This window comes from Ambystoma mexicanum, chromosome 2q (assembly GCF_040938575.1).
Source record: "Ambystoma mexicanum isolate Mex_15411 chromosome 2q, UKY_AmexF1_1, whole genome shotgun sequence".
NCBI lineage: Eukaryota > Metazoa > Chordata > Amphibia > Caudata > Ambystomatidae > Ambystoma > Ambystoma mexicanum.
In genome coordinates this window covers 993,836,302-993,849,092 of record NC_090924.1, presented here as the reverse complement: position 1 = coordinate 993,849,092, position 12,791 = coordinate 993,836,302, and the positions used below count along the sequence as shown (strand labels likewise).

The following is a 12,791-nucleotide window of genomic DNA, read 5'->3' as shown; positions in this document are numbered from 1 at the left end:
GGATTGAGAAGCAGAGTGGGTGCATTTCTGATGTTGATGTTGGGGTTTTGGAAGTGTAAGGAACTCATGGTGGCAACAGTAAAGACAGACATGAATGATCACAGTTCAAGGGTGTTCATTAAACTGTATAGGTAGGTTGGAAAAATGCCTAATCTAAACCTAAATATAAGATGGGAGCAACATACGACCATCAAATAATAATAAGGCAGTCCTAGTGGCGTCTTGTCAAATAAAAGGGCCTATACTAATAAAACAATTGGCAATCCTTACAACTAAATATAAAAAGAGTGTGTGATGGTGTTCACAAGATTTACAGATACTTCCTTCAATGAGTACAATTATTATACTCAAACCCATCTGCTAGGATAGACCTATTGGGTAGTCGATCAGATTTATTTGGACTTAGCAGGGGAACTAGGCAGGGCCGTTCTCTGTCCCATATGTTTAACATATCTCATCCTCGTCATTCCAATGGAGTTTCTGGGGTTCGGCATTCTTAAGTTTATCTGTCAGCCAGGCCATTTTGTCTGAAAATTTGGGAATACATCTATAGTAATCGATTTGGCGGTTGAACCACTGGCAGCCACGATAAAGCAGTCACATAAGATATAGGTTTAGCTCTCTGGGGACAGAGAGACATTGTATCGCTCAATGCAGATGAAATTCTGCAATATGTCAAGGACCCAGAGGAAAATCTTTGCATGCTCATACAAGAAATAGTACCATTTGGAACTGTATCGGTTCTCTGTATAAATTGGTCTAAGCCTATAATATTTCCTCTAATCAAAGCTACCTTTTTACCCAAAGATGTCAGCGAGTATAGATGGGAATCACAGTTGGGCAAGTGCCTAGGTATATAGGTATAGTAATCAGGTTAATTATTTTATGTATCTAGCCTCTCTATGCCATAAAATGGCAGTTTGTTGCATTATTTCCATGTGGGAGTATGGCCACTGCTAAGATGCTCCCTGATTTGGTTGAATGGAAACTTCTTCGCATAACTGTGCTCACTGCAATAAAGTTGGTATGGTACGTGAATGTTCTGAGGATTAAGTGGAAACCGTGCACAAGCTTTCTCTCAGTGTGGACTTTGGGCCCTAGACATGGAGTTTTATTTCCTGACGGCTCATGCTGAATTTGCTTCATACTGGATGACATTTTTCCTTGGATGTCATTCTGCTCATATGCATCACAAACCAGGCTCATCTCACCCACTATGCTTGATAATTGTAAATTTGACCCTGGGTCTTGCACTACATGAGCATGGATATGGCTGATGATGATGATATGATATGTTATTTATAACGCGCTTAATACCCAGAGCTTTCTAAGCGCGGACTTGGGAATCGAACTTGTGTTGCTTCGTGTCGTCTTGCTTCCAAGGCGAGCACGTTGCCCCTGAGCTGTCTTCTTTAGACATAGGCATGTGGGATCCCAGTTCCCATATGCACCTGAGAGAATTAAAGATTTGGGCCCTACCGGTCCTAAAAAATTGAAGGGTACATGTGGTCCTGTATTGGGATAGATATATGTTTGTTGTGTACCCTGAGCAGCTCCTTGTTTCCAGAGAACAATTGACAGAGAAATTGGGTATGCCTTCAATGTACTTTTTCAGCATTTCCTTATGCACATTGTCTATAAAGCCTAGCCCCCAAATTTCCCTCATGAGCCCCCCAAATGTCCTATTTTGAAATATATTGTGAACTCGATTGGATGCTGAAGAATTGTAGCGACACTATAAAATGATGCAAGACGTGTCCCTTTCCCTCTACACTGTGAGTAGAGCAAGGTGTGAACGAGACCTGGGGGAAGTACTAGAGGATCAGATGGGTGGCAATGTGTGAGTATTGCTACCCATCCTTGGGGTAGTCTCCCATGAAGACCCTGAGAATCCTCTATTCAGGAGGCCAGCAGAGGGTCATCGCTTTTGGATCTCAACCCTGGGGGTGGACAAGCGAAGGAGGATCACCTAGATAGGGGAGTCTGGTGTTGAGCCCATGGGAAGGCCCCAGGTGAGACGCAGTGTCCCAAGGGGATGATAGACGAGGAGGAAGAAGTCCCGGAAGCCTTCATGGGAAATGCAGGTCCCACTGCCCCTGACCGAAGAGGGAGGTGGAAATATCCTACCAGAACAGAAGCGGGCAGTGAGGAGGGTCAGGTGAGACAAAAGCATGGCTTTGACCTCCACACCTATTTATCTTCCCCCATTTAAGACCATAGAGTGTGCAGTCAAGAACAGTACTTTCATGGTGGGGTACCAGGGGTAGGGAGTAACCCAACAAAAGGGAATTCACCCCAGTTGTGTAAAAACAGGGCCTGGGGATTCCCCCCTCTTTCCTCTTTAAATCACCCTATGATTATTCAGCCTATAAATATTAGTGTCTGTCTTGTCCTGTTTCCCCCTCCCAATTTCTAACCTGTACTGGGACGAGGAAGAGGCAACCGAGAGTTAGAGAGATTACCTGTGTGAAAGGTACTGTGACGAGGAAGAAGAATGTAGAGGCCTACATTCTACCACTAACACGTTCCCTTCATAGAGTCAGGCAAGGTCAGGCACTTGACAGTTGACACTAAGCATACACACCTGACTCCAATTGGCTCTCAGTTAAGGTATAGAAGGCGGAGTTCTGCCAGAGTAAATGAGCGAGCTGGGGTTGCTGGATTGATCATGGAAGGGAACAGAAGGCAGCAGCTGGAGGAGATCAGAGGAGCTGGAGGAGAACGGCACACCAGGATGCTGACCCGGTGGGTCAGAGTGGTTACAGTGTGGCGAGGGAGCCATGTCTCTGTGGAGCTTGATTGGGGAAAGCTGTGATCTGTTGGCTGAGTCTAAACCGGATCTAGTTCGCCCGTTGGGACGTGTGCAGGGTATACGAGGGGCAGGTGGTGAGACCCTGACCTCGACACACACATCCCGAGGAAACTGTCCACCAGTGCCCCGCTACTCAGTGAGTTTCATGAGGGAGAGAGAGAAACTGAGTAGGGTGCGGGTGGCTGGAGTGGGAGCAGTAGCAGCAGAAGGTGCAAGCAGCAGACAATTGAAAAGCAAGAGAAAAAAGGTGCGCAGGCAGCGCGAAAGCAGCCAAAGCAGAAACTGGGAGTTGTGAACAACAGAAAGAAAAGAGGGGGTGCGAGCGATCCAAAAGAAAGAAGGAAAAGTGAGAAAGGTGCGGGCAGCATGAAGCAAACAAAGAGGAAGTAGGAGGCAAGGCAAGGGTAAGAAAGTGTGCAAGAGGCACAGAAAGACTGGAGGTGCCGAAAAGTGTGCCAGAGGCACAGAAAAACAAATGGTGAAAAAGGAAAGTGTGCAAGAGGCCTAGAGAGGAAAAAGGTGCCAGAAGGAAGATAGAGTGTAAGGAGAGGAGTCAGGTCTCAGAGTGGTCGCACATGGGAAGGAGCAAAAGCCCTGCATTCTCGAAAGTCTCTGATACTGCCCCGGCGTTGACCAAAGAAGGTGTACAGTGCTACCTGATAGAAGGTGGAAAAAGAGGGAGCTACACTGAGAGTGAAGGGGGAGAGAAATCCTCCAAAGGGAAGGAAAGGCTGTTAAAACCTCACCAGAAGGAACTTTGCTACGAGAGGTGCATCCTGACAAGGTGAACGTTTGGTGTTTTGTGTTTGTGAACTTCTAAGTGAACTTTTTCATACAGGAAGGCCCTATACTTGGGGAAGGGAACCCTGGGAGGCCTGAAAGGAACTGTGAATCTTCATTTAAGACAAGAAGGGGCCTACACTTGCATCAAGAGAACCCTGCGGAGCCCAAAGGAATTATAAAGCAAGAAAGTGTGAATCTTTTTGAGCCAGAGAGGCCTGAGCTTGGGGAGGGGAACCCTGTGAGACCCAAAGAATACTGAAAGAGACATAGTAAACTGTATTGTCCTGCTGCAAGAGCCCTGTCTGGAAGCTCTCAAGGACACCCCTTTTGCGTTCAATTATTTTTGCACTGGCAGACTAAACCCGATGGTAAAGCTGCCTGAAATCAGCCCTGGTTTGCATTTCTTTTTGGAACACCATTTTTCTTTAAGAAGACCTAACATCATATTTGTTTTAAGAGTGAGGGCAAGCATAGACAGGCTTTGGTTTTGGATTTACAAACATTGACGGCCCTTGGAAGCATCAGTTGAGGGAATAACCCCTTTAGAGTTAGGGCCAGTTAGACCTTACACCAACCCTACCAAGTTTTATAATAAAGGTATTCAAACTGTTGCCTTTGAGTTTGTGTCTCTCTTGATGCCATGCCTGCCTCACAGTATGCACACAAGGTCTCTCTTAATGGCAAGTTTAAATTCATACAATAGAAAGTCCTTCACAAGGACTATATCACCACTGTGTGCGGGAGGAAGTTTGACACATTCAATAATAGGGAGTGCCCTAAGCGCCACTCATGGGAGGCAGTCTTCATGCATCCCACACAGACGTGTCCTGCAATAGGAAAGTTCTGGAGGTCACTGCATCCTTCCATTTCGAGAATGATTGGGAAAGATGTCCACTTGCGTCTCCTATGTTGCTTGTTTTAGTAGAGTGAAAGGACTCCCTGGGGTTGTGGGTAGACTGCTATCAATGTGTCTAATTATTGCTAAACGTTGTATATTTAAGAATCGGAATGCTTCTTCCGCGACTCCAAGGTTGCTCATGGATCGAACCTGCAGCTGCAATATGGAGTCTGGTTACTGTTCGCTGTTGCCTCATAACCAACAGCCAAAAGATATTTGGGTACCATTACAAGAGATTCAGAGTGACCTAACTCGGATCGAACTGGTGTGGTGCAATCAAAGGTTCATTTTTGTAGCATAACTTTTTACACATTGGTTTGGTGCTCACTGTGGTAGTGTCCTCGCTTGGATCATTGTAGTTGGGTTGTCATCTTGATTGTCTCTGGAATGGTGTATGTGTCTCTGTCCCGGAACTTTGATAGTTACACTGAATGCTATGATATTTATTACATAAAACATATATTTTTTAAATATTGTACTGTGACATAATAAACCCAGAGATTGGTAACTTATGAACTGATGTTAATTCAATGCAGCCCATCAAAAACTGACACTACAATTTCGGCTGACATATTTTCCTATCGGCTTATTTCTGATGTTCTTAAAATACTAGCGGACCAATTTTCTGATATCAGCTTGAACCACATACGAGGGGAGGGGATTTTGATATATGGGAGACCCAACCTGACAGAACAATCATTCACACACTTTTCTGTGCTGTATTTAATGTAACATGCTGTTTGCCCTGCATACTCGAAAGGTCAAACTTTACATTGTATGTCCTCACAGAATACGTTTATTTTATGATTCCCACACTGTTTTGTCAGAAGAAAGGTTTCAGAAACATCCAGCACTTTCCAGCTTATCAGACGTGGGAAAAATCTAAATCAATAATAATTTGCAGCTGGTGTGAATCCTGAAAATCTTAGCCTTGTACTCGCGTACAAATGAGTTTTTCTGAGATATAACAGACGCTACCACAAAACCGGTGACTTGCTTAGCATTTTCAGAAGACACACAGGTCACAAATTAGGAGGGAAACAACACCCCTAAAAAAACGTTAATGCTGCTTTAGAAGGAAATACCTATTATTACGCGACATGCAGTTGCCTTATCTGGACATTTTAAAGTTTCTCATATTCCAAGAGAATGAAGGCTATTACTAAGGTGATATGCCTTGAGATGGCTGGCCCACCATGTAGATAATAGCCTTCCGCCCAGGTTAAGGGCCAGAGTGCAGTGAGGGTCCCTTACCGAGGGTGGCGGGCTGTTACCTATAGGGTATGCCCAGCCACCGAGGGCATATCTCCATTAGCTAACTACACAGGTGCTAATGTTTTATTTTTATTTTGTACAAATGAAAGAAAAAAAACATACCTTTATGTCACACCGGCCGCAGCACAGTACCTACAGCCAGGAAGTCCATCTTCAATGTTGATGATTGATGTCATCAACATTGAAGAGTGGACTGCCTGGCTGAAGGCTCTGTGCGGTGCATCGAGGTAAAGGTATGTTTTTCTTTTTTTAACCAAATCAAAAAATCATACCAATTATACCATGATCACCGTTGTAGTAATCTAAACACGTGCTAATGTGAAGGTGGAGCGGGGAGCAGGGAAGGGGAGCGTCAAATGCTAATGAAGGTGCTCGGAACGCGGGCTTTCCTTTGTGAATACAGCCCTTGTTCCAATCATTTTCATTGGCTATGAGCGCCACCCAAGGTGCAAATGGAGCCTCTGTTATGCAGAAATTGCAGTGAGCACATATAGCATATAGAAATGGCATATTCAGTGCTTAATTTGTCAGGGTGTTTGCAAGGTCTAAACTCTAGCCCTTTTTTTTCAGAGCCTCAGTACTTATTGTTGAAGGCTGATCATGATGAGGTATTTTGGCAACGTTATTATATTAACTGCTATTCAGTCATAGTCACACTACAAGCAATAGCTGTGAGCACCGGCCAGGGTCTCTGCATCCAAGGCTGGATGGTGGTAATTCATTAACCTGATGGTGCAGGCAGGCATTGCAGTGATAGCTATCCATTTATCAATTTTCATAGATAACAATCACTTGGACGGTGACAATGCTGGGTGTTCATGCTGGCCCTACCCGCACAGTCAGCCTGCATGGAATTGGTGCAGCTCCGCTACTGTAATAACCACCAGCATTACTGCAGCAGGATGGGTTGACAATGGCAGGGAAGCCACGAGCCAGCAGCACCAACACCAGGGCAAGGCCAGGAAAAAGCCACTGCCACAGAGGAGTGCCTGGAATGAGTGCCATCCGTGCACCAGGATCTTGCATCAGTGTTTGACAGGCAAGTTCATCCATTCAATAAAGGTTTTGACGGCAATAGTTGATGAATTTACTTTAGAACGAAAGCATGTTTACTATTTTTTCATGTGGATAGATGGTCAAAATATTCCACTTGCCACTTGTGGAAACAGAGAAAGACTTTAACACTGATAGTGTGTTTAAAGAAGCACTTAAACATTTATCTTATTTCAAGATACAGCTAGTATATTATTTTACTTTATGTTATGTGGATTAGTATCTGTAAAGTCCACATACGCCATAATCAGTGCATCCAGCACCCTCAATGAGAAGGTGGGAGCTGCAGCTTTAACCCCAAATATGTTGGTACTGTGGGGAGCGTGTGGTGGCAGCAGTGGGCAGGTCGTTGTTTCTTCTCATGTGTCACAGGCATGCAAGAAAATATGTGAGCCCCAGCACTTATTTGTATTTGCAAAGTAAGCAATGATTGTATCTTCTAAGCGCCCATTAGGCGTAATAATATTAGGTATACAAAAACCTCCTATAACATTGCTGTAATTACAAACCAAATTAACAGACACCAAAAACTCATTGGTGACACAGATCCCAACTGATAGGAGAAAAGGCTCTATGTGAAAATGTCCGCTTGGAAAAAGTCACCAGTTAGGCAATAATTTCCCTGCACCCCTAAAAGCCTTCGCCCATATATTTTATTTTATTTTTTTACATTTATATAGCGCACAGACAGCCCAGGGGCATTGTGGCGCTGTTACTTGCAGCAGTCTTAGTTACATTATGCATAGCTTACAACATTGGGCGCAGAGATGTTATACAGGTCATGCATAAAAAGCGTACACAGTTCAGATATTCATATAGGTGATGGACGTAATGTACGGGGTGGAGGAGATCAGGCGAATAGGGTGGTTTTCGTGGTTTTATGGAAGGCGGTGAGTGAGGGTTCTGCTCGCAGGGCAGTGGGGAGGGCATTCCAGAGCAGGGCAGCTAGGTAGGGGAAGGATATTCTAGGATGGTTTGAATCACTATTCTAAGTCCAGTCCTAGAATATTTGAGGCAACCTCTTGATTTTCGTGAACAGTTGGGGAAATGCTGGCCCCTGGTGACTTTTTCCCAAATTTATCACTGGATACTGGAGAAAACACTGGAGGATTTCAACAGGATTATCTTCAGAAAGCTGAAATATCACATACAGGATAATGAAAGAGTAAAAGAGGCCCTCTAGATTGTACTTTTGGAAGAGTCTATAGCTGGCTCTTTGAAAAATTTGAAAAGGGGAAACAAATGTTTTCCAAATGTTTGGCAGACTTGGATCCACAGAATCATCGGGTCTAAGGGAATCATCAGAAGCATTAGCCACAGAACAAACATCAGTCAGTAACTCATAACTGGTACCAAATGAATCACAATCGTTAATTAACAAAAACATATCATGTGTTGTTAAATTAAGGCGTCTCATCTGCACCTACTCAGAGGAATAACCGTTTAAATATTCAAACTGAAACATTTCTTTCAAACACTAAAATGAAAAATTAATTTCGAAACAAGGTAGTGAACCATTCAAATATGATGAAATGTTACCAAAAGGTTCATGTACACACATGTGACTTAACTTCAATATATCATATTAGTACAATCTTGTGTGAATAATTTAAATATTGCGCAGAAGTGATTTAAATCTAATTTAACATGAAATGAAAGTCATGCTATGATAGTCTAACCAAGTGATCAATTACCATACCAAGAGCAGACAAAGGATGGGTATCAGTAATTAAGGTCATCAGTACATACCACGAGACAGTCCTTAGATGGTTACAAGACACAGAGACAAGGGTGTTGCTAGGTCTGGAAAAGATCTGGGGCTACACTAATGTCGGGATTGTCGGAACTCGGGGCTAGCTAGCCTTTTGGTTCTAGACCCTGAGATTCTCTCCGGGGCTACAACCAAAAGATCCGCGGCTATAGCACCCTATGCCCCCCACTAGCAATGCCTCTGCACAGACACATCATTAACTTGACCATGACCCTATCACGGAAAAGCAAATCTAATGGAGACAGCCATCTGTACTGGACAAAAGTGTCGATATACTATTTCTAGAACTGCTCCATTCCCATGAAAAAAACAGAAACCACAATGTATCATCTTCCACAACTTCAGTGCCCTGTAAATCCTCTGGGTCGAACATTTGTGACAGATATAGAAAGCATATTCAAGACCTTTGCAAATTCTAGTGATGTTAATTTCCAACAACTAAAAGGCACAAGAGGGGTGCAAAAGACACAAATCGTTTAAATACAAAGAATGAACCTACTGACATTTTGAAAATGTATTGGATAATAGCGACAGGTGGCATATGTTTATGTACAAATTCCTACATGAAGACGGCATCAGCAAAGGGCAAACGGTCCCAGAACAAATTGAAAGGAGTAAATAATGTATTTCGGATATCTTTATTAACTCTTTCCTTAACATTTATTTTATTTTGGACTTAAACACACATACCCAAAACAAATAAAAGGAACATTGCTGATCATGACATTTCCCCCTGTGCATGCTAAACTATTTATGGAAGCCTTAGAAAATACCTAAATTCTAAACAGCAATTGGTGGCAAGAAAATGTACATAGATAATGTTTTTGTTGCATTGAAATCTAAAGTGGAATTAGTGATGCCATTTTTTCGAGCATCTGAACATCGTGTATGAAATAAAATGTAGTAACGCAATTGGTTCAAGACAGGTCAGTTTCTTCAAAATCATGATAAACATCATGAACAACCAATGTTAGTTACATTGAAGGAAAGTGTATAAAAACACTAAAGTGCAAGATCTTTCCAAGAAAGACGATATTCTCAATTCCTTATAGTGAAACAAACAACTCAGCAAACAAAGAGCGCATTTGCTAAATTAAGCCATCATGAAAGCATGTTACAGGATCAACTGGCAAAGCCAACATAAAATCTAGGCAGCAAACACTGATGACAAAAAAACAAAATTGATTCACTAAATGAAATCAATTGCACATTGATTTACTGGCGAAGCACTGCGAATGTGTAGGGCATACTGGAAAATATTGGCTCATGTTTTCGATATGTACATTGATTGTAAGGTTCTCTCAGAGATAATGGTACCATTGCCATAGAAACGTATTTAACAAATGCAGATAAAGGGACCTATAGTTGTGTCTCATGTTCCTGTTAGAGCAACATCATACGTGCCAACACAATGAGTCACCTGTAAAAAATGCAACACTATTACACTAAAGCACAATAGAACAGGTTTAAGTAGTCGGGCAATATAAATGAGATTAAATGCTCATCTTTGCGCACTGAATCGCCTATTGATTTAAATGAATACAATGTTGCAAGTGTCTGTGTAAAAAGAAATCTTATTGAAACACAAGTTTTCATAACAACATGAGAACATTAAAAATTACATGAGGACACTTTTCGTTTTTAGAATGTATCCAGGTGTAGTCCTTTCTTTGGATACAGGCAGGAAGCCTCTCAGACACCACTGCAGTAGGTCTTTCCCGTTGAAAGGAACTAGACATTTTGATACAAAAGTAACTGCCTTTTTGAAAGTTGTGTAACTGCCAGTCATGGAGGAAAATGGTTATCAATGATGTTATGAGCCCTCAGTAATCACTATATTTTTATTTTAATGTACAACACAAATGTTAACTTGGTTCAACTGGTCGAACCAGAGGTTGTACAATGTATTTTGTTCTATATTTCAGCACCTGAGAAAGGGTGGGATATAAACTGTATCATGTTGTGCTAATAATACAGGACGTTGCCAAAAAAGTTACTGAAGAAAACAAATAACACCACAAATATTACTAATTAAAAAGAAAAACACATTTCCTTTTGAAAATAGCAAACTGATGCCATGTTATTGAGTAAATACTGTTGCTGTGTTAAATATTCAAGTGTAATTATTAATTTCTCTAGGGCCTTATTGTGCTTGCCCCATTAACAAAAGGTACCACAAAAGAAGGTTTCTCAAGAAGAAAGATCATGTCATTAACAGGCAGATAGGCAAGGTCCACATTCAAAACATGATGATGCTGCAGCTTTTTTAATTGAAACAACATGTGTGCCATTAAATAAGCATGGAAAGGAATAGAAAAAAAAAATGTTATACGGAAGAAATATTGAAATCTAAACGTTGTGATGAATCCTGTGGAATCATCACTAATCCTCAGCCTAAAGTCTCCTCCCATGTGGCGATGGGAAGGCAACCCTTACCTGATCCTGACCCAAAGGGTGGTATTCTGAGGGTGGATCACATGGGAGGAGATGGCTGTCGGGGGGAGGTGATGGCTCCGGCAGCAGGGACGCCGTATTCTTCCCTTGACTGCGAAGAAGAAACCCTAATGCCAGAGTTTCTAATGGCTTGCAGTCATTATTCAGAAGCCTTTAATTGTAAGGACTTAAAACCTACTTCTGTTAAAAATCTTAAACAGAACATCTTCCAATTCTTCATATGTGCATAACCTCTCTAAATCTCATTTGACATCTGATGTTCATGATGATTGTTATGGAGACAAACGTGTTCAACAACAGAACTTAAATCAATCTGAAAATACTTTGGACTTCAAATCCCAGAAAGCTTTAAGTAATGGGATGAAGAAGAGAAGTAATGAGTCAATGAGGATCAACAGTAAGTAATACTAAGAGTAAAGTGCAGTCTAGTTGTTATTCATTCAATCAACTACACAGGAAATTTAAATCCAAGAATCACCTGAAGGTGAATGAGAGTTAAGGTGAAGTCGCAAGAGTATTCAGAGCGGGAAGCGGAGTAGTGGAGAGGCTGAAGCACGTGAGCGACCCAACCAAGCTGAAGGAGAAAGGTGCTCCTGGACTGACACTTGTCACTCTGACATACCGGAGTGTCGAGAGACTAAACAGAGACTGACAGGCACCAGGGAAGCATGGTGAATGCCTATGCTGCAGCATAAAGGTTGTCCAAAGTACTGTCAATCTAAAAAGCAGCAACCTTACTGGCGAGGAACTACGAGGCCAGCAGAGTAGCTGAGAGAGGGTTTGATAGGCTATAGAAGCCAGAAGCCATTCCTGAAGCAAAACATTGCTACTGCAATGTGTCACAAGTCGGAGGCGACAGCAGATGCCAGTGAGTTGGCCTTTGATAGTGGTAACCCCAGGGCATTTCGACAGGAACATGGACAATTAAGTGAAGCTTTTGAATACTCACCAAATAGATGTAAAGTACAAGAGCAACAGTTGTACAATTCCTCTTATGTGGGACGTCATTTTGGGGGAATAGGGAAACCACATTACCAAATGCCAAAAGTATTTAAAGAAGTACAAGAGCAAAAGCTGTATAATTATCCTGACATAAGATGTCAGTTGGAGAATCCTAGAACCAACATTGTCATGAGCTAAAAGACATTGTAAGAGAAAAAAAGAGGCAAAAGTTGTACAATTCCCCCGACACAGGATGTCAGTTGGGGAAAACCTGGAACAAGCATTGCCAAGAGCCAATAGACATTGTAAAAAAGGTTAACAAAAAGTGCTTGAAAAACTCTTATATATGGGATGTTAGTATGGGGGAAGTTGGTTCAAGTACTAACTGAAGTCAACAAAGTTATGCCACTGAAGAAATACAATTGTGTGATACACAGAGAAATGTGAATGATGCAGAAAGACCTGATAAGAGCATCGGTTAGTGAACCTTTTTGGAAAGAGATACCTGGCAGGGGATCTATAAAGACCAAGATGGAGATATCCATGGGAGTAGAGTAAACCAGGATATCTAATCAATTGAGGAGTGCCAAGTATACCAGGAAATGCAATGTTGTGTTGAAAATGAATTTTCGTCCTATTAAGTCTTTCTTGAAATTGGATATCTCAGTAGAGGATTTCCTGCAAGGGAGTACACCATGAAATCCAATGTTTGTTGAACAGGAACTTTATTACATGAAGTCTTGGTTGCAACTGAACATTTTGCTGTGCCATCCTAAATATCATAGACAACTTTCTTTCAATAT

At 42.0% G+C, this 12,791-nt stretch overlaps 1 protein-coding gene across 2 annotated transcripts in view; it reads right to left on the bottom strand.

Moving 5' to 3' along the window:
- CNTNAP2 (contactin associated protein 2) overlaps positions 1-12,791 on the bottom strand; it is a 3,301,953-nt gene that overhangs the window by 2,767,569 nt on the left and 521,593 nt on the right. The window lies entirely within an intron of this gene.